The sequence below is a fragment of the Bactrocera oleae genome, chromosome 2 (genome assembly GCF_042242935.1).
Source record: "Bactrocera oleae isolate idBacOlea1 chromosome 2, idBacOlea1, whole genome shotgun sequence".
NCBI classification, from domain to species: domain Eukaryota; kingdom Metazoa; phylum Arthropoda; class Insecta; order Diptera; family Tephritidae; genus Bactrocera; species Bactrocera oleae.
Genome location: NC_091536.1, coordinates 6,857,458 through 6,884,377, shown reverse-complemented (window position 1 = coordinate 6,884,377; position 26,920 = coordinate 6,857,458). Strand labels below are relative to the sequence as shown.

Genomic DNA, 26,920 nt, shown 5'->3' with positions numbered 1-26,920 from the left:
GGCTACGGAAATATACGGAACAAGTCTGATGTAGACGGTATACCCAACAGAAGAGACTTCAATTATCTTTAGATGTCGTATCTTTTTATGGATTTCGTTTTTAATAATACGAAGGTTCGCCGCCTGGAACTTTTAATTGTCTTGGAAGTAACAGTTCCTTTTGGTATTATACAATAATTAAATCAACATAACAACAGACGAAAAATAATATTATTATTTATATAATCGGAAGGAGACCACGCTGCTTCTTAGTAACATTTATGTGTTCAAAAATACCAAAGGCTTGAAATGAACTCGAGCTTGAATCTAAAGAAAGCCGGTAATCAATGATCTTTGGATCAATAAATATCCTGGAAACTCAGGGTTAAAAAATACGGCCAGGAAGAAAAAGAGAGTATAGTCCCTCTTTTAAACAGATCTTATTGTGAAATCTAAAAATCCCTGAGTTGAGGTTATAATAATTATAGCCATCAGGCGAATATCACGGATGTTAGTGATATTGAGTTACAACTTTTAAGTGGTCCATTGAAGTGAGAGGCTGGAAACACCACGGTGTTGGATCGGTCAGGGTTATTGTTTCAGTTAGTTAAAAGATCCCAAATAATAAAGGGTCCTACAAATTTGAAACCCGCTTCGGAAGACACGAATTTTATGAAGAGCCTTTTGATGAAAGTAATTCACTCGAAGTTTTAAAATTTTCTGAACCTAAATCAAGGAGTCCAATTGCTTGAGAATGAAAGAATCTAAGAAAAAGTTTTCTGGAAGAAAGGGAAAGCTGTTCGCTGGCATCGATAATGGGAATACATAGGTATCGGCTTATTCTTAAGATGGACGGAGATATGAAGGAATCAAATGCGATTATGACGAAATGACCAAAGATATTTATTCCAGTGTTGGTCTGTGACCCTGAACAGTTGTTGACTTTTCCTTAGCAGATATGAACGCGAAGAATGGTATAAACAGGAGATCGATATTAGAAAGAAATTTTTATAGTTTCATATTTTAATTCAGTCGGCATTTTCTGAATTCCCAACCCAATTACGCATTAAAATAACTCGCTTACTCAAGCTACAATACTTCGCCCTTAGAGGCAATCTTCAAAATCCAGCTCTTAGGTTGAGCGAGTACAGCTCAAAGAATTTAAGTTCACTTGAAAAACGTTGCATTTTAACAGATTTATTTAGAAACTTTTGTGGTAATGCAATAACAAATAAATAAAAGAAATTACTATTATAGAAAAAACTATTTAAAATACTTAAATTTTATATTTTGTTTTACTTTTAACTCTCAGAAGTTAAGTGCTCGACACTAAATGAATTACTCCAGCACACTAAACCACAGAGATTATTGCTGCAGAAACAAGAAATGAACAAAATTATGTTCAACATTACTTCCCTCTCAAGTTTTTCGTTTTATTTCTGCTATTTGATACGCGTACAAACGAGTTTAGCTGAGCGTAGAAAAAATTATTTAAGAAAAATAAAAACTTTTAAACCGCAAAAAATGCAAGAAAAATATTTACCAAGTACGAATAAAAGTAATAACAGCAACACACAATGCAGTAACAAACACATAAATGCAAAGTAATCAGAAATGCCAACAACAACAACAACAAAGACCTTGTGTAGCAAGAAAAACCGGTCGCAAAAATATTACAAGCAAGTTCACTTATTGCTCTGTTGCCGATTTTGTGCGATTTATTGTTGCTGTCGAAATATTTTCAAAAATCACATTAGACGCACCTCTTTTTCTTACCACAACATATTGCAGCTGGTCTGTGGGGGCGCTGTTATGAAGGCGATTCCATATTTTCTAAGCAACAGCAGCAGCATCACCAGCACCATCGATATTTTAATCGCTCAAACGCACACCCACACACTCATATATACAGCGACGCATCCGTGCATAAGAAGAGTGGTAAGTATGTAAGCATATTATTGTAGAATCACTTATGTACCGCTGTGGAGACTTTGGCGCCATTTGGCTTTTGTGGTAAAAGCATTTGTACGGAGCAAAATGCCACAGCATCTACTTTGGCCATAACCAAATGCAGCGGCAGCTATGGCAACGGCAGTTAAGTGTATGCCGCTGCAAAGATTTCCACACTGACTTACCTGCTGCCCCACTCAAGGCGCATTGAGGTTGATAATACGTAACGCGGAAATGTACGGAAGACGAAATATGCACGTATATGTAGAGAGGCAGTGGGTTACCATGCAGCAAAAAATCGCATTAATTTTTAATAGATGGGCTCGTGATGCAAAAAATCACTCAATAGTAAGCATGTCGAATGTTATCATTTTTTATCATTCTACAGAAGATAATGCTTAAAGCCGCTTGTTCTGCGTAAGCTCTCCATACTCCACTACATAAAGATTAAAAATCATATTTTTTACAATTCTTCTCTTTGCAGTAACTGGAAATCGCGGATAAGCGGATATGCTGAACAATGGTATACCCTAGTAAGCAAGCTAGACTGCCATTGTTCCGACGACAGTTGGTACTAAGTTACTGAATACATATGTATTTCGGCTGTAGACCTCAGCACAGGAAGTAAGCAAGCTAGAGGCATGTAATCTTGACACTGCACAAATTTTCGTCGTGCGAACAACAAACCACCCTCAGAACGCGCCGATGTTGTATATAATCGCTTGAAATTCAGCACTACTATCAAGTACAGAAACAACGCTGGTTAAGTTGCACTATAATTCCTGGCAAACTATCAGACAGAAATGCAATTATTGAACCCTAGTCTAAATAATGTGAAAGACGGTTCTGGTATTAGTGAATATTTCTCACATGCTGTCAACTTGTAACCAGTAACAGGAAAGGAACTCATTGTTAGATACAGACGTTATCTCCACATACATACTCTTAGCCAAAAAAAAAAAAACATATTTACCAACTTACACCTAATTACCTTTGCCCATATCACTTTAGTCAGCTCAATGCATATCTAACAATGACTAGATAGTGAACTAGAAAAGAACTTTCTGTGATCCGCTTGCAATTATCCAACAGGTATCACCAGGGGCACCCCGGTATATGAATTTTAAGTGGGGTAGTCAATTCGAACCTGACAAAATTTATCAAGCCTTTTGGGAGGTGCAAATGGTTAAAAATGACCGAACCCAAAGCAGCACCCGTCGACAAGAGGCAGTTTTATATCGCGCTCAATCAAGGAGATTTGATAGAGGCAGTCAATGAATCCTTGAGATTTGATAGAGGCTGTCAAATGCACAAAACAGTCTACATATAACGACATAATACCGAGCTGTCAAGTAACCTGACAGCTCTGAGCCTTTTTGCTATAATTACGATCTTCGTAGAACTTCCACGTAAGAAACAAGCTCCTACATATAAACGTTTTAGTATTCAGGGCAGAAACCAAGAGTAAATCCCAGTGATTTAATTTCCCGCAGAGCAGTTGAAAATTTGTTTAACGTACATAACCGTGCAACAGGACCTGGTAACTGGGAAATCGCACATGGTACTCGTATATGTACACATACTTTGTGGACTTGAATTCACAAGCTGCGGGCAACTACCGGCAATAATATGGCTTAAAATTTCGCTGGCAGTTGAGTGGCAGCACAAATCCAGTTGTTGTAGCAACATTGTCACAACGCACGACAGCACAAATTTGTAATTGTAATTGTTTTCGCTGCCGAGATTGGCATTGCTGCAACCAACCAACAACAGCAAAGCAGGCCACACAGAAACCACAAATACATGTTGCATAACAGTCCAGTCGATATGGTATGTATGTACGAGTATGTACTAGAGAGATATGCAGGATTGCACATAGCCACAAGTAAAGGAAATAGCTAAGTGATGAAAAAAGGAATTCTCTGTGGTTACCAGCTGCTGACGCTCTTGCCATCATTGCCACTATTGCCGCCAATGCTTATTGCTCTTGTCGTTTCCGCATATGAAATCATACATTTGCACATTTGCGTCGCGCCTGCAGCAGTCGAACTACTGAAAAATAGAAAATTTGATTTTCAAAACCACAAACCACTTACTAGTCGGTTGACGCACACGCATTTCCGCGCTGAGTGCCGTTCACTTCACTCCGGTTAAAATCAGTGCATCAGCGTTGTGGAGCTCGACTGTTATTAGCCATTGGGTGGTTGTTGTTGGAGTACTTGAATACGCTTAGCTGCTGCGCAAACCATGCATGCAGTCATACATATTATATCTTATATGCATGGTTTCGGCCTTCGATAAGGAAAACTGTTGCTGTTGTTATTGGTAAGTATTATCAGCATTATGGTTACGAAAGATTTGGCGCCAATAAAGTAAGTCGAAAGTGCTCGAATAAGCAATTGATTTGTGGTGGCGACAAGAGAATGGCGAAAGAGGTCACACAAATGCGTGAAATTAAATGTTTTAGATCAGCGTCGACAGGCCAAGCGTAGAAATATTTACATAAATACATATAAATATGTATATGCACATATTTATTTATATTATATCTAGTTCCTAGGAACTCTCCTCTAGGAACTTCAAAACTTGAAAATAAATATTATTCAATAAAACTGTTACACGCTTCAGACAAAATTTTGTATAACTCAGTGAACTCGTTAGGCATTGTTCTAACTAAGTATAGGATATAGATTTTCCTAGAGAGCTATCTTTCAGTCTAGCTGTCAAAATTAACGCTTGTGTTTGACATTTAACATTAACATTTCAATAGACTTTGACACATTTCCACACAAAAACTTACACCGAAAAAAGTTTATAAATCGAATTTATTTCCAAAACTCGAGTTCTGTGTGACAGATTTTTCGTTACAATTTGGTTCTGTTATGTGACATATTATTCCCGTAACGAGTACGTAAATAAGTTTCATTAAAAAGATTATTTAAAAAAACTATTTATACATACCATCAGTGGTGGCCTGACCAGGTAAATCATTCGTGAATATGGGGAACCTTAAAATCAATTATTCTGGCAGTACGGTAAAACTAGTTACTATAAAATCCGAAATATGAGATTTATGGTGCATTTAATATATGGTATTCAGATAAAAATTTGTGTACGCTAAACAGGGTATATTAAGTTAGTCACGATGTTTGTAACACTCAAAAGAAAACGTCGGATACTCTACAAAGTATAGGTTTACTTATATAAATGATCAGCATAACGAGCTGAGTCGATTTAGCCATGTCCTTCTGTCCGTCTGTATATACGCGAACTAGTCCCTCAATTTTCGAGATATCGAACTAGAATTTTGCAAACGTCCTTTTCTCACCAAGCTGCTCATTTGTTGGAATCGGACTTTGTTATTTGACAAGGTATCTTCACGAAATTTAGAATATAATCTAACTCATTGCTACAATCTCTGAAGATATTGTTTGGATCAAACAACTATAGCATATAGCTAAACTACTTAGTTGCTAGTCTCTGATATAATTTTATGTTCTTTTCAAAATGATGTAGAAAACGAAATTCTTTGGGTTACCTCTTAGTAAAACGATAATAACCGTTCCCTTACTTTTTGAATGAAAAGTCGGTTGGGTAATGCACATAATTAACCGCAGTTTTTGGTTTAATTGCAGCATAACGTAAACAGCTATCTAAGGTTGTCGAAATTATATAAATTCCACTAACGAATTACTAAATAGTTACGATATTTATAAAACTGATTGTTTTACTAACGGAACTTACTTCGCTAAATATTAAATTAATTATACACACTCAGCACGAATTACACGTGACTAATAACCCATTTAAAATAATGATGCAAAAAGAGCACAAATGCAAAAGAGGCATACCAAAAAGCAATAACAATAATCAATGGACAATTAACCACTTATGTTATCTGTTGAATTACGAAAACGCTAAAAGCAAATTAACCGGTTTACCAAAAATATATGTACAAATTTCTGCGAATGAATTATTATCGACACATTTATTACTGGGCGATTGGCAGCACATGCGCAAGGTCGTTGTGATCTATGGTTATTTGTAGGAGATCTAAGGTCCGTTTTGCACTGGATAAGACACAGCATTTTCTAGCAATAAAAAAAGTTCAGGTGATAGCAAGTGTTGAATTTTCTGACTCTGCAAGAGATGGATTATGAATAAATTCCGTATAATCCTTCACCACTGATTATACCACATATATGCTCTAGTATTCCTTAACAATTCGAGGATTTTTAACTTAATTGCTTAATCCAAAGAAGGAAGCCAGGAAGAAGAATCCTCCAGGGAGAGGAAACTATTGTCGGAGGACAAAATAACCTCAAAATAAATAAGAAACAAAACACGTTTTAGATAAAAATCAACTCATTTCTGCATCATTATATAATAATAATGCATAACAGTCATATCACAACCACGGTATTTCATATTTCAGCTTGTTCATACTTTTAAACTCATAACTTAAAATATCTTTTATTTATTAAAGTATTTTTGTACAGCAGCTCAAACAATTTGTATATTAATTTGCCAGACGGTGCGAAACATTTCCTCCACCACGTATACATATCTACAAACGTTTATTTGTTTAATATCTATTTAGTTTTTGCTTTTGATTGAAATTGTCAGCCAACGCAACCAAGTCTTAACTTCAACGCGCTGTTTTCAACTCCTAATACTTCACGCCACCCAACTAAAAGACTAGCTTTTATGCAACTAATTGCCTTTCAGAATTTTCAAAACTTTTATAATTTCGTTAGTATCGGTTAGACTCTTTACAAGCGGTAAAACTCCACAACGAAGTGCTTTTACATAAACCCTTGTGTGGGTGCTGGCGTGTAGAATATACCGTCATTTCTTTTTTTCAAATTTCTTTCAATTGCTTGAGAGAAGGCTGTAAATGGTCTCTTAAAATAAGCGGAAGGATATTCAAGTTTATATTTTTCAGTCTGAAGCCGACCAACCAAATTTTGGTGAACTTTGCTGAGGTATTATGTTTGCCCCAAAGAAATTCAAAATGTGGCTTTAAAGTTAAGAAGTCTAAGCACCGCTATGTTAAGGTTCATAAGCTTCATCCTTCTAGATTTTTCAAAACAAAAAAATAAATACGGTATTAAACACTTTCCATAAGCTCATGCACATAGCTCTTATTTTTTCAATTCCTACAGCTCACGGCGCTAAGGAAACTTCATACGTATAAACTAAGGGTTAAACAACATGTAACAGTCCGTTGCAATTCGAAAAGTTGCCGCTGACAATTAGCTGAAAAGTTTATGGAACATCTGTGCGCGCAACAACAAAGTCTTCTATTGATGATTTTAGGTGCTGCATAATTTTTTTTTGTTTTTGCTTTCTTTTTTGTATACAACACTAATGAATTCTCAATATTTTTCTTTCTCACACTTTTCAGCATTTCACAGTTGGGCAAGTTTGGCCGTTGATGTAATGAGTGAAGGCGAAATTCCTTACTGTGTAGATATATTTTGGTGAACGAGTGTTTACTTTTATGTTTAGAGGGTATGTAAATACAGGTAAACAGTATGTTAGACAATTATTCAATGACAATAAGCATAAAATATCCAAAAATGCAAAAAAAAATTTCATTCAGTATGAATCGATCATTAACTTTCATAAGCAGCCTTTAAAAAATTTAGGGAAAAACGAAAAAGTATTGTGGCCAACTTTGTGGTATTCAAACTAAGGTAATTCTAACCTAAAAATTAAGGAAGTTGATATAGAAATCCGCTATAATATCCGAAATAAAGAAAGGGTATTTCCTCACTTTTTGAGGGCGGAACCAAAAGCTGGCAATTATTTGTCTTAGCACTTACCACTGAAAGTAACGTTGGCTCCATTTTTCGTTTTAAAAAATTATAGACAGAAAATGTTTGCGAAATGCAAACCATACAACATGACAAAAACTGGATAAAAAGAAGCTTGGAATATGCAAAACTCCAAAAAGTTTGCTAACATCAGAAATCATCGTCTATAAAAATTTTGTGATGATGTTAGATAGTCCGGAGAAATTTTTTATACAAATAGAGTTGTCGAAATTTAAATCTGGAGGATACGCCCTTTTTTACATTAATAGAAAATCGGAGAAGTACAGCCGACTCGGACCAGGACGGCTATCTTTCCATCGCCAGAACCCTGCTTCTACAATTATGAAAGAAAAAAGATGGATGCAACCTTCGCTCCAATTTGAACTATTGTGACCCCCAGAAAATGTCGGCATACTTTTCGTCAACACTGTAAGCACATACAATAAATCCTGAAAAATACGTACATAGTTAGGTTTGTAAATAATCCTTATAGTCAGAGGACACAGTTTCGAATTCTACCTAACTGTAATTAATTTGCGCACTCGGACTCAGAGGTTTGGCACAAATGCGCCTAGGAAATTAATGGAATAGAGGAAAGCTTGCCGCCTCTCCGAAGGCTTTACAGTTCAACAACTTTGCATTTTACTTAGGTATGTAGGTGTGTCGGTTTCAGGTGCAACTTTAAGAAAACTCGGTATTATTCTGAATTAATTCAAACGGAACGCTTATATTCGTAGCCTGGGACGCCGGCCGAAATCCGAATATGGCAAGTATGCAATATAAAGTAGGAATACTTATGCACTTGGCACCTAGTAGAAAACGGTAAGCGAAGAATGACAATGCAAAAGTTCGTTCGCAAGAAATAGAACAAACCCGACCGAAAGTCACCCAACAAAGTCAGTCCACAGCCAACTAGGTGGCGGGTGCAGCTGGAGGGTGTATATACATACATACAGCTTTATAGTGCAAAAATATTCAATTTAGCTACTTTCGCACACAAACACATTCACTTACATACTTTTATAAGAAAATTCCGAATTAGCTGACATTAAGTGAATTTATAGCATTAGTTTCGAGTTGGTGGCGGTATAAACACAAGTTTGCGAAGAAAATATATGTCGACTACATTTGTTGAAAGAAAAGTGAAATAATTCATTGGTCGTACGGTCAATTATTTCCAAGAGAAATTAAAAAATATATGTATGTCGGTAAGTATGTACTCAAAAAATTTGATAGTGAGCGAAACTACAAATACTTGTATGAGGGTAGTCGGAGAGATATAACTTATATTTTCATAAGCCATTATTTTGCTCAAAATGGTATTTCATACACTCAATTCGAGTTTCTTTGTTCAATTTTGCCACCGACTGCTTTTAGAAAATAACTTAACTTGCTTACGATTTCTCACAGTTCTTAATATTTTCGGATTCCTCAGTTATAATCGCTTCAAGCGACACCCACCTCTTTATTCAGGGTTAGTAGCAGCAATCACTTCTTAAGGGCCATCACTCAGTTGTGGTCCTTCCTACATATCATTTAGGTAGGGCAGAACCATACTTTCTTCGTCGAATACGAATCAGTATCAAAGGCCTCCAAAACTTCAAAATCAAAAACTTTTCGTAGGATCAGTGTAAAAACACCTAGAATATTTTATTTGCAAACCCTGCACTAAATATGGTTACATCGTCGAAAATTCGATCTTTATGACTTGCCATACCATAGAACACTGAACAGCTCTTCTTATGCCCCTCAAATATATTCAAATAGTCTAACGCCGTGTTTCCTGTAACCAAATCCTAACTTCCTAATAAAATTGTTTGTGAGACGGAAACACCTAGGTCTCCTTCAGTGTTTGTTCAAGCTAACTAGTCCACTACTTTCAATTGTTCCTTGTTGAGTAACTAACTTCAACTATTTTTTCTTTCAGGGTAGCTCCATATCAATTCTAACTAACTCGCATTTCGGAATCAACTATTTGTTTTGTAGTTAATTTTGAGTAGTGTGCTACTTCTAGGCAAAAGGGAGCTTAGTAACATTGTAGGGGTCATCACAGGGCACATACCCTTAAGATCACATCCTCAAAAAATGGGGAAAGTTGAGTCAGCGGAATGCAGAGCATGAGCGGCTCCCAATGCTTCAACTTAAAAGACATTGGGCAGCTGGGGTGGAAAGAATCATGTTTTTTACCAAATCCACTGCGATCTGGCGCCACCCTTACCATTCTTACCTATCAAAGAGATCTACTTTGCTCAAACGACAGACTATTCGTACGACAAATTTTTGGTAGATAGAGCTGGCTGAAGGCTGCCGTCAGAATAGCTTAATAGTCTTTTGAATATTCCTCATGAATGCCGTTATAACTTCAGTACTACTAACTCAAACAAAGATCTCCAGTTAACTTGAAAAACTCACCATACACCATACATATTTTATAAATGAACCCAAAATTATTAACCAAATATATCTATGAAAACTGAACTATTCAACATCCCATTCTTTACGGTGTGACCTCAACGACATAAATTTTTCCTTCGTTGATACTAAAACTTTTAAATTCACCACCCCGAGCAGAACACTATAAAAATCGTTAAATAACATGGCAGACCGCCAACAATACCAACATACTCTTACATATCTTGCACCACGTGCGAAATTCTAAATGTCATCGACTTTTCGAACCACCCTCGTACTATATACTGCATGTTGGTTTGCAGTAAAATATTACTGAAAAAATGCAGCAAAAAGAAACTATAATTTGTGCACCAGCAAAGCAACCGATTCTGCGCTAAACCCACTACTCTATCTACAACAATCGAAAAATATATTCACAACAAAGTTGCGTGCAACAGAAGACATGTGACTTTTTTATTGTCCAAGCCAAAGGCGATAGGTAACTCACTTCTATTGTTTGCGTTCATTCTTGTTTTGTTGTTTTTCTATTTACTGAAGTTTAGTGTGAATTAAGCCACAGTCTGAGGCCAACATAAGCTTTTCACATCACGTTAAAAAAGGCAAGAAGACAGTGTGAACGATTTTTCGCAGATTTATGAAACAAAGTTGTGAAATTTTAACGAGTCTAAGCGAAAAAAAATCATACAAGTCGCTTACAAGTTTAATCAGATCTCTAAAAACAGCGAGCGAACTTGTGCGGAGAATATATTCTTGTTTTCATGTTAAATTTAGAATTAAACCAAAATAAGTCCCAGTTCTCATTAGTAACCATAAGAGGCAAATGTAAGCAATAAGCATACCTATGTGTGAGTTGTGCTGTCATTCGAAGGTTGGATGGATCAAGGTTTGTCAGTGAAACCTATGCATGATCACCTTCAGATCGGATTCCACATACGTATAGTATTTAAAGGTTACTACAATTTTTATAACGTTTAAAAAACAAAAACATTGAGAGTCGACAAAATAGTCTAGTAAGTTTTTTGTGCTATCCGGAAAATGACTATAAACTAGAGTGCATTAGCCCCACAAATCCTATTGTCTTGCTGGATTATTCAAACAAACTTCCAGTCATAAAGTTCCAACTATATCAACTTTTGTTTTATTATGGTAAGCCCGGATATAAAATCTGGACAGAGAAAGTATTAATAATACTTTAAAATGAAAACAGTTAATCAGAAAGGGTCTACGTGAATTTATCATTAAATCACCAGAGCCATGTGAATTGTTCGGAATTTAAGTGATTTTCCGTTAGTTCTAAACAGAATGACTAGCATAGAGCGTTTTTTGAAACCTTTGAAATAGTCTCTCTATTCTTAAAAAACCGTTTCTTTTATTTTCGCTTTCTTTAGATACCTTTAACAGTTCCATTTTTCTTTCTCTCTCTCTCTCGAATGTTATAATTAAGAAGCTATCCAGTAAAGTTTAATATGGTTTTATTAATATCAACAATTAGCATTAACATTTTTTAAGAATAGATTCGTTTGAAAACTGGCACAAACGGTAATGAATGTATTTGGCCGGACCATTGCAATATCGCTAGAAATGCAAAGCTTATCAAGAAACATGACAGAAGCAAAAGCTTCTGTGTTCAGTGACAGAAACTAACCCCTAATAATGTACAATAGTTTATGAATATATATGTCCTATTGGAAGTCGGTGAGATGATATCATCTCAACATTTCCTGCTTGACACTCCCACTTTTGTGAGACTAAGCTTATCAAAACCCAGTGGCTAAATCTTCTCAGCATTAGTCAAATATTTAAATGAAAACCTGACTCCGAAAAATAAAAAAAACTGTTTTTTAACGAAGATGCCTATAGTAATTTATTTTTGTTTTATTATACCCTGAACAGGGTATATTAAGTTTGCCACCCAGAAAGAAACGTCGGAGACCCTATAAGAAATATATATATAAATAATCAGCATGAAGAGCTGTGTTGATTTAGCTATGTCCGTCTGTCTGTCTGAATGTATACGAATTAGTCCACTATTGGACCACTATAGCATATAGCTGCCATATAAACTGAATGATCGGTATCAAGTGCTTGTAAAGAAAACTCTTTCATTAACCGAGGTATATTCACGAAATTTAGCATGGTTCATTATCTAAGGCAATAATGCAATATCCGGAGAAATGGTTTAGATCGGATCACCATAGCATTTAGCTGCGATACAAACTGAACGATCGGAAACAAGTACTGGCAAGGAACCTTTTGTACTTTTGAAGGGTAAAGTTAACATTTTTTTCTGGTTTTTATTTCCCTTTGCACAAAATGTCAAGAGTAAGGGACACAATGAAGCATCTCTTGCACATTGCTGCGCTTTAAGGGGTTACATGGTTTTCAAGGCGTTTTTTTTTTATTATCTTATTCAATTCTATAACATCTCTAGATCATTATCCTGAATGCTAAAGTTAATAGTTTTGAAGATACAGCATTGAAAAGTTGCGCGCTCGAGTTCAGCTATGCAGTCATTTAAAACCTTAAACAGTTTTGGAAACTGTGTTTTCAAAGTCGGTTGTCAAGATTTCTCGCGAACTACTCAACCGATCTTAAAGAAATTTTACACAGGTCTTCGAGATATAATTTACAAGTTCATGAACGAAGGATTTTCTTTTTTTAAATTATACGTATTTAAAAAAAAAAGTCGACAAATTTTAACCAAAATTTACATTTTCTTTTTTGATAAACTCGAATCAAGCGCAGGCATCTTAAATTATGACTACTCCTCATGGACTTCGTAACGTAACGTATCGCAAAGGACCAAAATTGACCTATGCGTAGCGCATTAGCCTACCAGAGTAACCTAACCTAACCTAACTTGTATTACTCCTTACAGGATTATATTAAACTAATAGCTTTATTTACAACAAAGTTACGTATTTATTGCTAGCTACTGTATCATAGACATTCCACAGGAATTTCATTCATTTGCATGCACAGTGCGCTTAAATGGTAAATAAAAAAGATTAACACAAAAATAACGTTAATTTAATACGGTTAGTACGTTTTTAAGCGACTTACTGTTAATAAAAGTTTTTAGCGAGAATAGTAACAGATCGCGGTCGATTGATTTAAATTTAGAATAATGCACGTGCACGCCTGGAACAGTATATACATACATATGTATTTTTATGTATGGTTGTTTATATGTACATATGTATGTGTGGGTGAGATTTTTGCTTAGATAATCGGACATTATTTGCCGTGTGCGCATTTCGCGTGAAAATAAAAACCTTTTTTGTTTCAGCGCAGACTTTCTATTTGTTGTAGATTTTATTGAGAGCATAGATGTGTATGTATATGTATTTATGTGAACTGGGCCATTATATGGACCAATTGAAGTAGGCGAATGGCAAACGCTTGCTTTTTATACTGTAATTTACATATGCATGCATATGTATGCGTATATTTGATTGTGTATGTGTATGTGTGTACAGATAAAAGTAAACATTGCATTCCTCACGTGTGAATTCGGGAAATGAGTCCAAATGCAACTGTAACTGCTGTGCAACAGCAAGAACTGTGCGTTCTTCTGCTCCACAAACACATACATATGTATGTATGTACATACACAAATACATGTATGCGTATAAAAATGTAAACTGTTATGCATATGTATGTATTTACAAATCACAATGGTGAGGTGTTATGATTCCACTTCACTCTCATTCACTCTTTTATTTACTTTTGACTTTTTATTGTGTTGACTTTACACATATTTGCTGGTGTTGTTGTTTTCGACTTAAAACGTTGCCATGTTTTTATTTTTGTAGCGCCATCATTGCAGAATAACAATCCGACTCATGCGGTGCTGAATGTGGAAAATATGTTTTGCTGTTGTTAAGATTTAGTGTTAGGCTTCCACAAATGCATATACCTACACACACACACGCACATACAAGCAGCCCCTATGAGATAAGATAACATTCACTATTCCGATCGTTCAATTTGTAAGGCAGCTATATGATATAGTGATCTGAAAATTTCAGATCAATATCTCAAAAACTGAGGGACTAGTTCGCGTATATACTCGTACAGACAGACGGACCGCTTGTTGTACGAGGTGAGCAAATGCGTCAGCTAATATTCCGACAGCTTTCTCTTGCCCAACATTTCATGAATAATAAACTAAGTTCTCCTTGTAATCATATTCGAAGACTCATACAAAGACCGCATGTTACAAAACAAATGTATATAGAATATTTCAATAAGAAAAACTCATAATTATTCCTTATCTCTGCACACGATTTTGGGCCGATATAACATCTTCTTGTTTTCGAACTATAATTTACTCTTGAAAAGCTATTTCTTAACAAATATTATGATGGTTAAGACTGTGATGTCAAAAAGTGAAGCTGAAATTTCATGCAAAATTGCTACGAGGCGAGGTGGGTGAAGCAAGAAATGGAAAGACGGTTAATAAAGAAATTATTTTGATATAAAATTCGCTACGTACAAATATGTTTTGTACAAGAAATAATAAAAGAAAAACATACATACACATGTATGTAAACTTTTAGCCTGCCTATAGTTACGTTCGTACAATACCATACCAAATACATGTGTATATATTATACATAAACGACTATTCTTGAATTTCTTTAAAGGTGTTTACTTTACACACATACGCACATTAGAACGGGTCGATTTACAGGGAGCCGAAAAAACGGAAAAATTGCGTCGCCGGTTAAACTTCGCCTTAAAAATCACTGGCACGATACCGGTTTTAGACCCATAGTCTCTTAGGCAAAGTTGTTCAGAATGATCCGTATGTCCAGCATACTCGATTTTATGGAAATAAAAATCGATCCGCTCTAACGTACATACATTTACACATTTTAAATTCCCAGTAAAAGCAATAATAGCAACAATAGTAACAAATTTGTATTCAATTGACAGTACAATTAAATCAATCAACTGCAATTGTGAACTAAAATATAATTAAATTACAACATTTTTATATATCTTCTCGTTTGTCATTATTGAACACAAGTTGTAAAAAAACACTCAGATTTTTGCTTCAACGAGCTGCATATTTAGTTATTGCATATTAATTTCTTCAAACTAGATAACAAAGGATTTACCACAGGATATAAATTAAATTATTTCGGTATAAATAAATTAAAAATAATAAACAATACATGTACATACACAATATATTTAAGTTTACAGCAACAGATATATGAAATTTTACTCAAGAACAGAGGTAATCGCATAACAGACCATTCTCAAATATTGCCCGAGTTATATTAAATAACTGTTGTTATATAGTTTGTATACGTATCTTTGCATTAACCAACAATGAAGTATCATATCTACTCACAACCATTTCAACCATTCTGGAAAACATTGCACTATCACTGACTGGAATGGTATTGAGCACAATTCGGATTGCGGCCTTGATACTATTGATATTAGCGCGGCTATTGACAAACTCCCGACTATAAAGATATTCAGTTAATATTTAGATCTCTTACGGATAATCTATTAATAAATATGGTACACTACCGAAAGCAAGAATGGTCGCCTAATATTCGTTTATGCAATATCCGGATATCCATGTGGATTATGCATTAACATAGTTAAATTCCCAATATCATATCATGTGTCCGTCTGATCGTCTGTATATACAATACGTATATGGGATTAGTATAGTTTTTGAGATATCGATCAGAAGCTGCTTATTTGTCGGAATCGCCGATATCGGCAGACTATAGCGTATAACTGTCATACAAACAGAACATTCGGAATCAAGTCCTTAAATGGAAAACTTTTTCATTTTATTTTATATTCTTCAGATTGAACTACTAGCTGCTATTCAAACTGGCCAATCGAAATCGAGGTAAAAGAAATTTTTATACTCTCTTATGCTATAGAAAATGCAACTGTGAAGGTGCTCAGCTACAGCCGAAAATGTTGCATTTGAGAGCACTTAAGCTAGAGGAGGTTTGCAAACAAACAGTGTTGCCACATATTTTCCATTAAAAACACTTAAATTGCAGTCAAGTATGACAGCAAATACCTTTTATTATTATTCAAAAATGTACAATGATGTTTTCATAAAACTTTTAAACTGTTTTTAAATATAGAAAGCTCACAAATTTCTACTAAAATCATTTCCAATCAATATTTTACTAATTTGAACCCACAACTCTTTACAAAGCCTCAAAATCTCAAGAAGATTTTCAATTATTATTAGTATAGCCTACGGCTAATTTCGAAATAGAATAAAATTGATTCTAAATCCGCTTGCTAAGCTCATGTGTAAATACATATGTACATGTAGCATGTACTTTTTACCTTTTTGTTTCTAGGAAATCGTACCTTTTTATATTAATAGTTAAGTAAAATTGTATGTTTGCACGTCAGAGACCATATGAAGTGTATATATAAATCAGAGATAAAGAGATGCCCAATTCATCTCTAACTGGAAATAAGAGCGCAATTGCTAAACGTCGAAACCTCCTGAAGTCAGGCAACTGTCAAAGTTCAGGAGGTCTGACGTTTAGCAAATGGAAAAGGAGGGACTACCAGATTGAAATCCTACAGAAAAATATGTGAACAGAGAGATTTGTTGCTGCAGTTGAAGATCACAAAAAAAAATTGGAAGACAATGAAAATGAAAACAAACACGAAATTGAAATGTATGTGATGAAATCTTTTGTGATGCCATGCTTAGTAGTATTAATTTTCAATTGAAAATTACAAAAAACATTTATTCATTGAGAGCTAATACATTTATTTTCTTGATTAAGTATTGAAAGTTCAAAAATCAATTGTTTTAATATATTACAAAATCACAAAAAAGATTTTAAATAGTTTCTGCATATTTTTAACGGCTACATGTATAATAATATTTAATCTTAATAATTTTTGGGTATTTTAATTAAAATTCCCAAAAATTATTTTTTGTCCGAATTGGCTACAATGAAAAATGTTATAAAAAACGCTAACACTGGAAAGAGTTCGGCATCCCATTATCCCTGATATAAATGATCAGCTCGTCACAGCTGAGTCTATTTAGCCATATCCGTCTGTACATAAGCTTAATAGTCCTTCAATTTTTGAGATATCAATCGGAAATTTTGAACACGTTCTTTTCTCTCCAAGAAGCTGCCATTTGACGGAAGCGCCGATATCGGAGCACTATGCCAAATAGCTACAATACAAACTGATCGATTGAAATCAAGTCCTTTTATATTTGAGAAGATATCTTAACGGCATCAATTATTACCCAAAGCAATGCTACAATATTTATAAAGATTTACTTTAGCATCCTTCTATGGAAAATTTTTATATTCTATGGAAAATAGTTTTATACCCTGAAAAGGGTATATTAAGTTTGCCACGAAGTTTGTACCACCCAGAAGGAAACGTTGGAGACCCCATAAAAAATATACATAATCAGCATGATGAGCTGAGTTGATTTAGCCATGTCCGTCTGTCTGTATATACGCGAACTAGTCCCTCAGTTTTTAAGCTATTGATCTGAAATTTGGCACCTGTCCTTTTCTCTTTAAGAAGCTGCTCATTTGTCGGACCACTATAGCATATAGTTGCCATACAAACTGAATGATCGGAATCGAGTACTTGTATGTTCACGAAATTTGGTATGAGTTCTTTTCTAAGGCAACACCGAAGAAATTGTTCAGGTCAGATCACTATATCATATAGCTGTCTTACAAATTGAACGATCGGAATCAAGTGCTGTGAAGGTTTAAGGTTTTTTTTTTTTTTTTTTTTTTTTTTTGTAATTTTGAATTGCAAAAGTTAAAAAGAATAAAGACAATAAATAGGCATTCCTGCGTGTATATATGTCTAATCTAAATATGTTTGTATGTACATATGTACCGCTAATATCTGCTAAAGCGCATCTTAGAATCAAAAAGAAGAATATATTTCATATTTTTATGCACGTGAGTGTGTGTTATATCAAGCTTTGAATACACATAACGTACTTATATACTTATAATATATGTACATACACACACAAACACTCCACCAGCAAATAGCAACACATTAAGAGGTGATTAGATGAGGTCACGAATGTAAACAAAAACGCATAAAAGAACAGAATGGAGGGAAACCTCAAGTAGAATAAGTAAAAAAAAATATAAAAGTCAACCGCACTAACAACAACAAAAACTTGTTGGTTGTGCAACTTCTCTCAGCGTTGTATTATTTTCCTTTGAATTCGATCACTGCTGGAAATCTGCCACAAAGCGCTGTCGACGTGCAGCACCCATTTGCTGCTCTCTGTAACTCGCTTCATCGCAGCTGAACGACTGTTAACAGCAGCAGCAAAATCTCAATTTATGTAGTTTCGTTTGTGTGTGTGCGTTTGCATACAAAGTGGCCAAACTGCTTTCCGCACAAATGCACAGCAAACATCACAGTAAATATTCTTTTTGGTTTGCTTATTCTACTCTACATATTTGATTTGTTTGTTGTTGTTGCTCCAGCTGAGTCAAACCGGTGCTGGCGAATGGTAGCCAATGTAAATGTGCATGTAAATTTTATATGTATGGAGTTTATGGAATACACAAAAATATGAACAGACAAAATAGGGATAGTTGGATACAAATTCTGAGACGGAGGGAGAATAACTGTAGCGATCAAGCAGTTTTGTGATTTTATTTTTGCAAAAAAAAATCATTGAATATTGTATTTTCAATTGCAGTAGAAGGAGAACTGTTTTATAACTGACCCGCATAGAATTTTTTAATGGCATTTTAATTATCTGCTTTCAGCTTTCTGCCAAATCGTTTGGATTTCAACAATCTTTTTGCTGAGGTCAAGCAGAACTACTGTTATATTTTGTTATAATTGATTCACAAATAGTAAGATTTATTTTTGTTTGTATATGCATACATATGTATGTAAGTACAATAGGGTGGGTAACAAAAAGAATATTTTCGCTTGGTACTCTGAAAAATGGATTCTTACTTAGACACATCCAAAAAAGTCTCTCCAAGTATGTGCTCTTAATTGTAACGTGAAGATCCTCCGTCTTAAAGTTTTCTATTTTTTTCTTATTATTAGATAAAAAAAATTTAATCTCGCTTCCAACTACTTGAATAATATCTCGTTTCATAGATTTTGTAGGAAATTGAATGGTCTACACATGGTCCTTACGATTTTTTCGTAAACCTAGCCTTTAAAAGATATTAACCGTTGAAGTTTATTTTTGGGCTTTAGGATTTCTTATGAATTTTATAAACCAACGGAAAATATTCATCGTAAATCGGAAAACTCGTGGTATTGTTGGAAATTTACTGTTCTACAAAAGGTGTTTTTTTTATTAAAGGGTGCAATTGTTCCACTTTTGCAAAGAGCAAATAAAAAATGTTTTGTTAAAAGTAAAAAAAAAAACAAATTCACTAGCACATGAAAAAAGTTTATGGTGTTGATACTATGAGTCGTACTCAAGTCTATACCAGATTTACCCGATTTTAAAATGTTCGTGAGGATTTAAAGGCCAGATCATTCAGAAGCTAGTAATCTTGCTGAATTGGTAAAATAATTGAGTAAAATTCTTGGAATCGAAGCAAATTTTACTACGATATTGTTGGCTGAGGGATTAAATATGAGTAAAAACAATCTTTGTAGCATTTGGGTACATGTAAGGTCTGTGCAAGCTTTGTTCCATACGAATTAAATGAAGACCAAAAAAGTGAAGGATTTTTTTTATAGAAAAGAAGCGGATTTCTTTCATCAACCACCCACCGTATTCGCCTGTTCTATCACCATGTGATTATTTTTTTATATAGAAAACTGAAAATCAACATTGCTACATATAAATGACAAATCTTTACAAACACTGGTTGAAACTAATGAAAGTATTTTGAATAAATAATAACTTTTAAAGATAATATAATGTGCGTTTTATTCTATACCCAAAAGTTGGGCATCCGTGGTTTAAAAATTTGTCCATCTTAAAACAAATTTTTAGCCCCGCTACTAATAGATTGAATGTGTATATTTTACAAGGCACTTAAGCTATTTCTACTAAACTAGCTGAGAATAAGTCTTTCTAGCAGCTCTTTATAAACTATGAATATAAGCTAATCGCATGTAAAACACGCTCATTCTCATATAACTGTTATGTTCAAAACTACTAAAACGCATTTCAATCCCATTTCGTACGTAATCGGAGGAATCGGTATACATATTTATCCTTATGTTGTAAGTGGGATGGGATTCCCATATACAATTTCAAATTTTATTTGATTCTTTCGCTATACAGTATATAAATCAAGTTCGAATGAAGATATCAGAACCAAACCTTGCACTAATAGTGCTTTAAAGTAGTGCATCTCACATCTAAAATTTGTCGAAATCGGAACATAACTTATCAACCTCCCACATGCGGTATGTGTGGACCTCCATGCCTATGACTGCATTTTTACAGAAAATAACGGTCAGTCTGTGAGATACTTATTTTACTGAAATATAGAAAGAATTATTTTCTAAAATTAAAGTGTTCTTGTGCCGAAAAGAGGTAAAATGGGGCCAATATTTTCCATAGCCGCATACAATTAATTTAAATATCTTTGAACTTACAGGTAACTTTATTTTTTATATAACGATCAATATGTATGTGAGATATCTTAATGAAACTCAGCTTTGATAATACTATGCAGTAAAGTCAAAATGGAGAAAGTCGTCTCAATATAATAAGGTTGTTGCTTTGATCGCATGTGAGCAAGCCGTCCCACAAACGATGTTCAACATAATAATCAATATATGACATATCTTTATTAAATTAAATGTGCACTTTTTTAGTTATAAAGTGCTTTAGTGTCTAAAATGATCACATGGAGCCATATGTTCGCCTAGCACCCAGCCATCAAATATAAATATTTTCGAACCTCTGCTTGACCTCCTCAGCAGAGGATACAAAATTGTGAGCTTATTTTCTTAGGTAAATGTGGTTTTCCCCCAAATTATTGGAAATTGGTTTGCTGTCTCTATAACTGACAAATTTCGAATTCATTGGCAACATTTTTACAGTAATAAAGTTAAGCTTTTCACACTTATCGAAAAATTTCACAAGCCTTTCCTTTTGACAATATGCTAACTAATTGTCGACTGGCTTCAAACTTACCCCCCTTATCTGTTCAAAATATAATGAAGTATATATGTTACAACATATTAGTTGTTTGCAAATCATTGAAAATTTTGTTTATGATGTCAAATGCAAAAATAAACACTTAACACATATATACACCGCAAAAGAGCAAAAGCAAAAAGAGAAAAACGTTCACATCGGCTGCACCGAGGCTATAATACCCTTCACAGCTGCATTTCTTATAGCATAAAAGGGTATAAAAAGATCTTTATCGCGATTTTAATCGGTCAGTTTGTACGGCAGCTATATGATATAGTGGTCCGATCTGAACAATTTCTTCTGTAGCGTTGCTGTAGACTATAATCTATGCTAAATTTGGCGGAGATGTCTTGTCAATAACTTGATTTTGACGTACCGCTTGATATGATAGAAAAGGACGTGTGTGAAATTTCAGAACGAAATCTCAAAAACTGAGGAACTTAGAGTATATACAGACCGACTGATAATTAATATATACACCTACACTTTACAGGGTTTTTAGCGTTACCTTTAGGGTGCTAAAAACTTCGTGGCAAACATAATATACCCTGTTCAGGGTATAAAGATGCCATTGACAATTTATGGAGTGACAAATTGAATATTGTCATTTTGTATACCTAAATACATATGTATATTCAATATATGTATGTGTTTAAGCAGATTCACAATGAACACGTTTAATTAAATCGTTTAATTAGAGGTTGAAAGGTTGTATCTTACAAACAAAAAACGCATGCAAAGAGAGGTTTTTATTTGTGGATGTGTGTAAGAAGAAAATATGTAAAATAAATGTATGAACAGAAAAGACGGGCGCTAAAGTAATTTTAATTTGCAATTTTCAATGCTACTACATACAAATGCACACTTGATCCATGGCAAGGACTTATAGTAGTTTTTTATCAAAGGGTTTGAAGCTTAACGGTTATTGAAGTGAATAAAATATTGATTTACTGACGCATAGTTTTTATTGAAGGTTTTGATTGCAAATACGGATTAACGACGTAAATGCGCCTTCTTGAAATGCGTATGTAATTTGAAATAAATATTGCTGATGTAGGCACATACTCTTGCATATTTTTATTTTTTTTCTGTAGTGGATTATACACATCATTTGTTTAGTGCACTCATGTAAGTGTAATGAAGTGGGCGACGGGGATATTTGTAAACATCAACAGTAGCATTATCTACATAAATCTAGTTAAAGTTGTGTATAAACAATTTACTGCTTATTTTTTTCGTAAAAAAAAGTATCCTTTTTTCACAAATCGACCATTACTAGCAAATTTTATGTAGATTAATATCCCGTTTTTTTTAAATTAGTTTTAGCTAGCACGAGTTCCGGCTAGCATCACCGACACACGTCGAGGCCCTCTTGAAAAAGATGATTCCGAAATTTATGTTTATAAACATCCAATATTACCGATAGACTCTGCAGAATTGCAGGTTCCTATTTTTTTTTTAATCATCGATAATGTATGTTCGGTGGCTATTGGTTGAAAGGGTACATATGTAATATCAGAATCACTTGGATATTAGTAAAGTTGGAATTCTCTAAAAAAAAAAATTTGTTATCTGGACGAAGGCCTTTTTTGTTCGACTTTAATTTGAAAACTTATCAAATATCATATATATCAAAATCAAGAGACCACTGAAGATGTTACATTTTTTAAGGGGTTATATCAACTTGAGAGTCAGAAAAATGTATTTTTGTTTCATTAAATAAATAAAAAAAAGTGAACATTTACAGAATTTAATGCACTTTACTAATCGGCGATACACTTTGCAAAATTGTGGATTCCCTTGATCCCGTAGTCCTTCTCCTGGAGGAACTCCGAAAAAAATAAATGTCTGGCAGTGACAAATTTGTTTCTGCTTAAAATTATCTCAAATCCAAATATCAAAATTTTTTGTTGATTATTACTATAGAATAAGGCAGGTAATGATCGAAGGACTAATCTTAAGTTTTGACAAAATGGCGACTGCTCAAAAGTGGGTCGGTAGATCGTTTGAAAAACTCCTTACCGACCCGAAAATACCTCTCGAGAAAAACGGATTCAAAGTTTTGGGATCCGACAACACTAAGTAAAAAAAACTCTTACAAATACGCTCATATCTCCAAAACTATTTGCCGCATCAACTTAAATTTTCAGAGAATATTCTAAAATATAAATATGTACACACATTTGATATAAATACATATATGTATATATATATTTTAAATTGCAATGTGTATGGTATATGTATTATATATATATTTTTGTTTTAAATACGCAGATGAATATATTATTATAACTATGTTTTCTTCATAGTTTAATGCGTGAATACGGTGATATACATATTTTTATTTATTATATGTTTTCCAAAGCATCTATTAGACGTGATTATATTTAAAAATATACAGACGCGAGAAGGATTATATTTATAACCTCAGCACCTATGCTAAATAATTATACGTTAAAATATTAAATTGCAAATATTATTTGATGTCAAACTCGGCTCTAGTGTCTAATCTGTCTAGTGTAAACACAAAATTTCGCGTTGGTGATCAGGCACTTAAACAAAATAGACACAAGTTTTTGGTGCAAACTACTGCCCCGCAACAATTTTCACTCAGCATTCAATAAAGGTTGTATTGAATCAAAAAAAACGGTATATAGTGTATAGTTTAGGTCCCCTAACTAAGGACAAACTCCTTTCAGCAGCGGGGGGAAAAATAAAAGAATTAGTTTTAATGTATCACAATTTTTTATTTTTAATGCATATGTATTAAAAATATTAAGTTTTCTAATAAAAAAATAGATTTATATAAAAAATTCACTTTCCGCTCACGGATTTGTAATATTCGCGTCAAAATAAGACAAATTAAAAAACATTTTCATTTTTAAGGCCCTCTTAGTTGGGGGGCCTAAACTATACATTTACCAATTTTTTTTTGGAGGCCTCAAAATTGAAATTTTTTTTTTAAATCGTCTTATTTTTAGGCGTAGATTACAATATTCAATATTTCTATTTTTTTTTTAATTTTTTCAAAAAAAATTTTTTTTTTTTTAAATATGCATTAAAAATAAAAAATTGTGATACATTTAAATTAATTGTACATTTGCACATACTCTGCATCGTGATGAAAATCAGGGATAATGGGATGCCCAACTCTTTCCAGTGTGATAGCGCCTCAAAATTAGCGTTTTTTATAACATTTTCCATTGTAGCCAGATCGGACAAAGTAATAATTTTTGGGAATTTAAATTAAAATACCCATCATGTATAAAGATTAAACATTATTATACATGTATCCGTTAAACATATGCAGAAACTTTTTATACTCTTTTTTTGTGATTTATTAAACAATTGATTTTTGAACTTTCAATACGTTATCTCTGATAAAAATTGAGGTTGAGAGCAGCAAAAAGGAGTTTGACGCGATTGAATTATGAACACCCCGGTTTTGGACCGACCAGGGTTATTTTTTTGAAGCGCGACCGAAGGCCGCCAGTGCAGAAAGGAGTTTGGCGCGATTGAATTATGAACACCCCGGTTTTGGACCGACCAGGGTCATATTTTTGAAGCGCGGCCGAAGGCCGCCAGTGCGGAAAAGAGTTAAAATATTTCCGATATTCGTCCATACCATCAGATCGCGGCACAAAGGAAATTGTGACTGTTACATTTCTTTAGTATATTTTTTTCATAAGAAAATGTTTAACACACTGAACTGGTAATTACAGCTAAGTGGTCTGATTTCTACAGAATTTTGCTGCTACAACAACAACAACTAAGTGACTTGAATATGTGATATGTGCAAAGTGTGTAAAATAAATTTTGAAAAATATACATAAATTATTGAAAAAATTCTTTTTCCGCTCACGGATTTGTAATCTACGCGTAAAAATAAGACGATTTAAAACAAAAATTGAATTTTTGAGGCCTCCTTAGTTGGGGGACCTAAACTATACATTCACCAAAAAAAAAGCATTATAACTTTATCACGTCTCCTTTTAAGAGCTCTTTTACTCTTAACTATCACTTATCACTATTCGCCGTATTTACGTACTTAAGTAAGTTATTGTTAGCCAAATACGCACCTACATACATATATATAAATTTCTAGCGCTTCATTTAAACACGTTTTATTTGAATTTACACTTGAAGGAATATTTAGAAATTATATACTAGCTTTTGTTATAACAGCCGAAAAGTTCAGAGGGCAAACACAAAATACTAAACACACATTCCACAACACTTCCATTTGTTTTCATGCGGTTTTTACATGGCAATAACATCACGCTGCTAACGTCGAACGTCGAGCGTGACTGCAGAAATACAACGGCAGCTATTCTAATCTGCATTCCGCTGTAATGTAAGAAGCTGCCAAACCGCTTTACGCATAAAACATTTACTCACACAGATACTTAATATTGTGGATGTGTGCACAAAAACAAATTTACAATAATAAAACATACATACACACAAGGCCACATAGAAAATATCAGATGTAATACAAAACATAATTTTATTCTTTCATTATTTCTTATTCTTCGTCTTCAGATTTCTCGCAGAGAATTTCTGTTGCGCTTTGTCTGCTGTTTCTGTGGTCATTCGCTGACGCGACGCTGCGTCACAGTTCAGCTTCCACTTTAAAAAACCTGATTTGTTGCGCGTTTACTTGTATTCACTTCTTCTACACACTGACATCACTTTCCATATGAAAGAGTTTCGGCGAATTATAATTTTTCATAACACACCTACATTCACATACAAATGTATATGTACATGCGTATATACATATGTGCCTTTTTATGTAGCTGTATATCTATGTAAACGTTTTAAATCCACCTTGTGACTTTTTGTCAACTTATTTTTTTTTTAATTTCTGCTTTCAAATTCTTAGTAAATTCAGTTTCACATTTACTATTTATTCATTTCACTTCACATCACTCCATAGCTACTTACAGCATCACTAAACCACTCTTTTAAAATTCTGATAGAATAAAGAAATAGAAGCAGAAGCCCTACACTAGCTCGTCAGTAAATGAAATTAACACATACCTTTAATACAACAAACTTTAAACTTCTACGAGAGTATAAGCAGCGAAATGCAGAATAAACAGAACTTAAATTATTTGTACTGGTGCTGCGTCTGTTAACACTAACCGCGCTGCCGCTGTTCACTCGTACAATTTCGCTGTTGGTGGTATTATTATTTACCGCTTCGAAGTCGGCGTTGACTTCGCTGGTTACTTCACGTTCACGTTCTAAAATGCCGACACTTCACTGTAAACGACTAAACGGTAGCGACGGCAAAACAAAAGCCAAACATTCCCATGAACACAAAATAATCGACATAAATTTATGTGTTGACTACACGAGCGACGGCGTTTAACTGTTGGTGCATTTTCCTACAGCCCTAATCGTAGGCTACCACTTCGCTCGCATGTTTTACGTTTGTGTTCAACAGTGTTACGTGCGACTATGGAAAAACGTAGTATGAAGTCGATACTCTCTTATAGTACCGTTAGGATTAAGATACTTTATGATTACAGAGATTTCAAAAATGAGTAACAATTTCAATACAGCTAACGCCCAGTAATCAGGTATGGACCACACTTTCTGT

General features: G+C 34.1%; 1 protein-coding gene across 4 annotated transcripts in view; it reads right to left on the bottom strand.

Moving 5' to 3' along the window:
- The window catches only part of Cad87A (cadherin 87A), a 127,878-nt gene extending 101,184 nt beyond the window's left edge, over positions 1-26,694 (bottom strand). For 2 of the 4 annotated variants that reach the window (XM_014230067.3, XM_014230068.3), the window contains exon 1: positions 26,356-26,694. The gene's annotated coding sequence lies outside the window, so the exon portion shown is untranslated. Of the gene's footprint in view, positions 1-25,773; positions 26,277-26,355 lie in introns of those variants that run through there. The other 2 variants (XM_070107907.1, XM_070107905.1) reach the window with 2 other exon arrangements.
- Between the last annotated feature and the right edge of the window lie 226 nt (positions 26,695-26,920).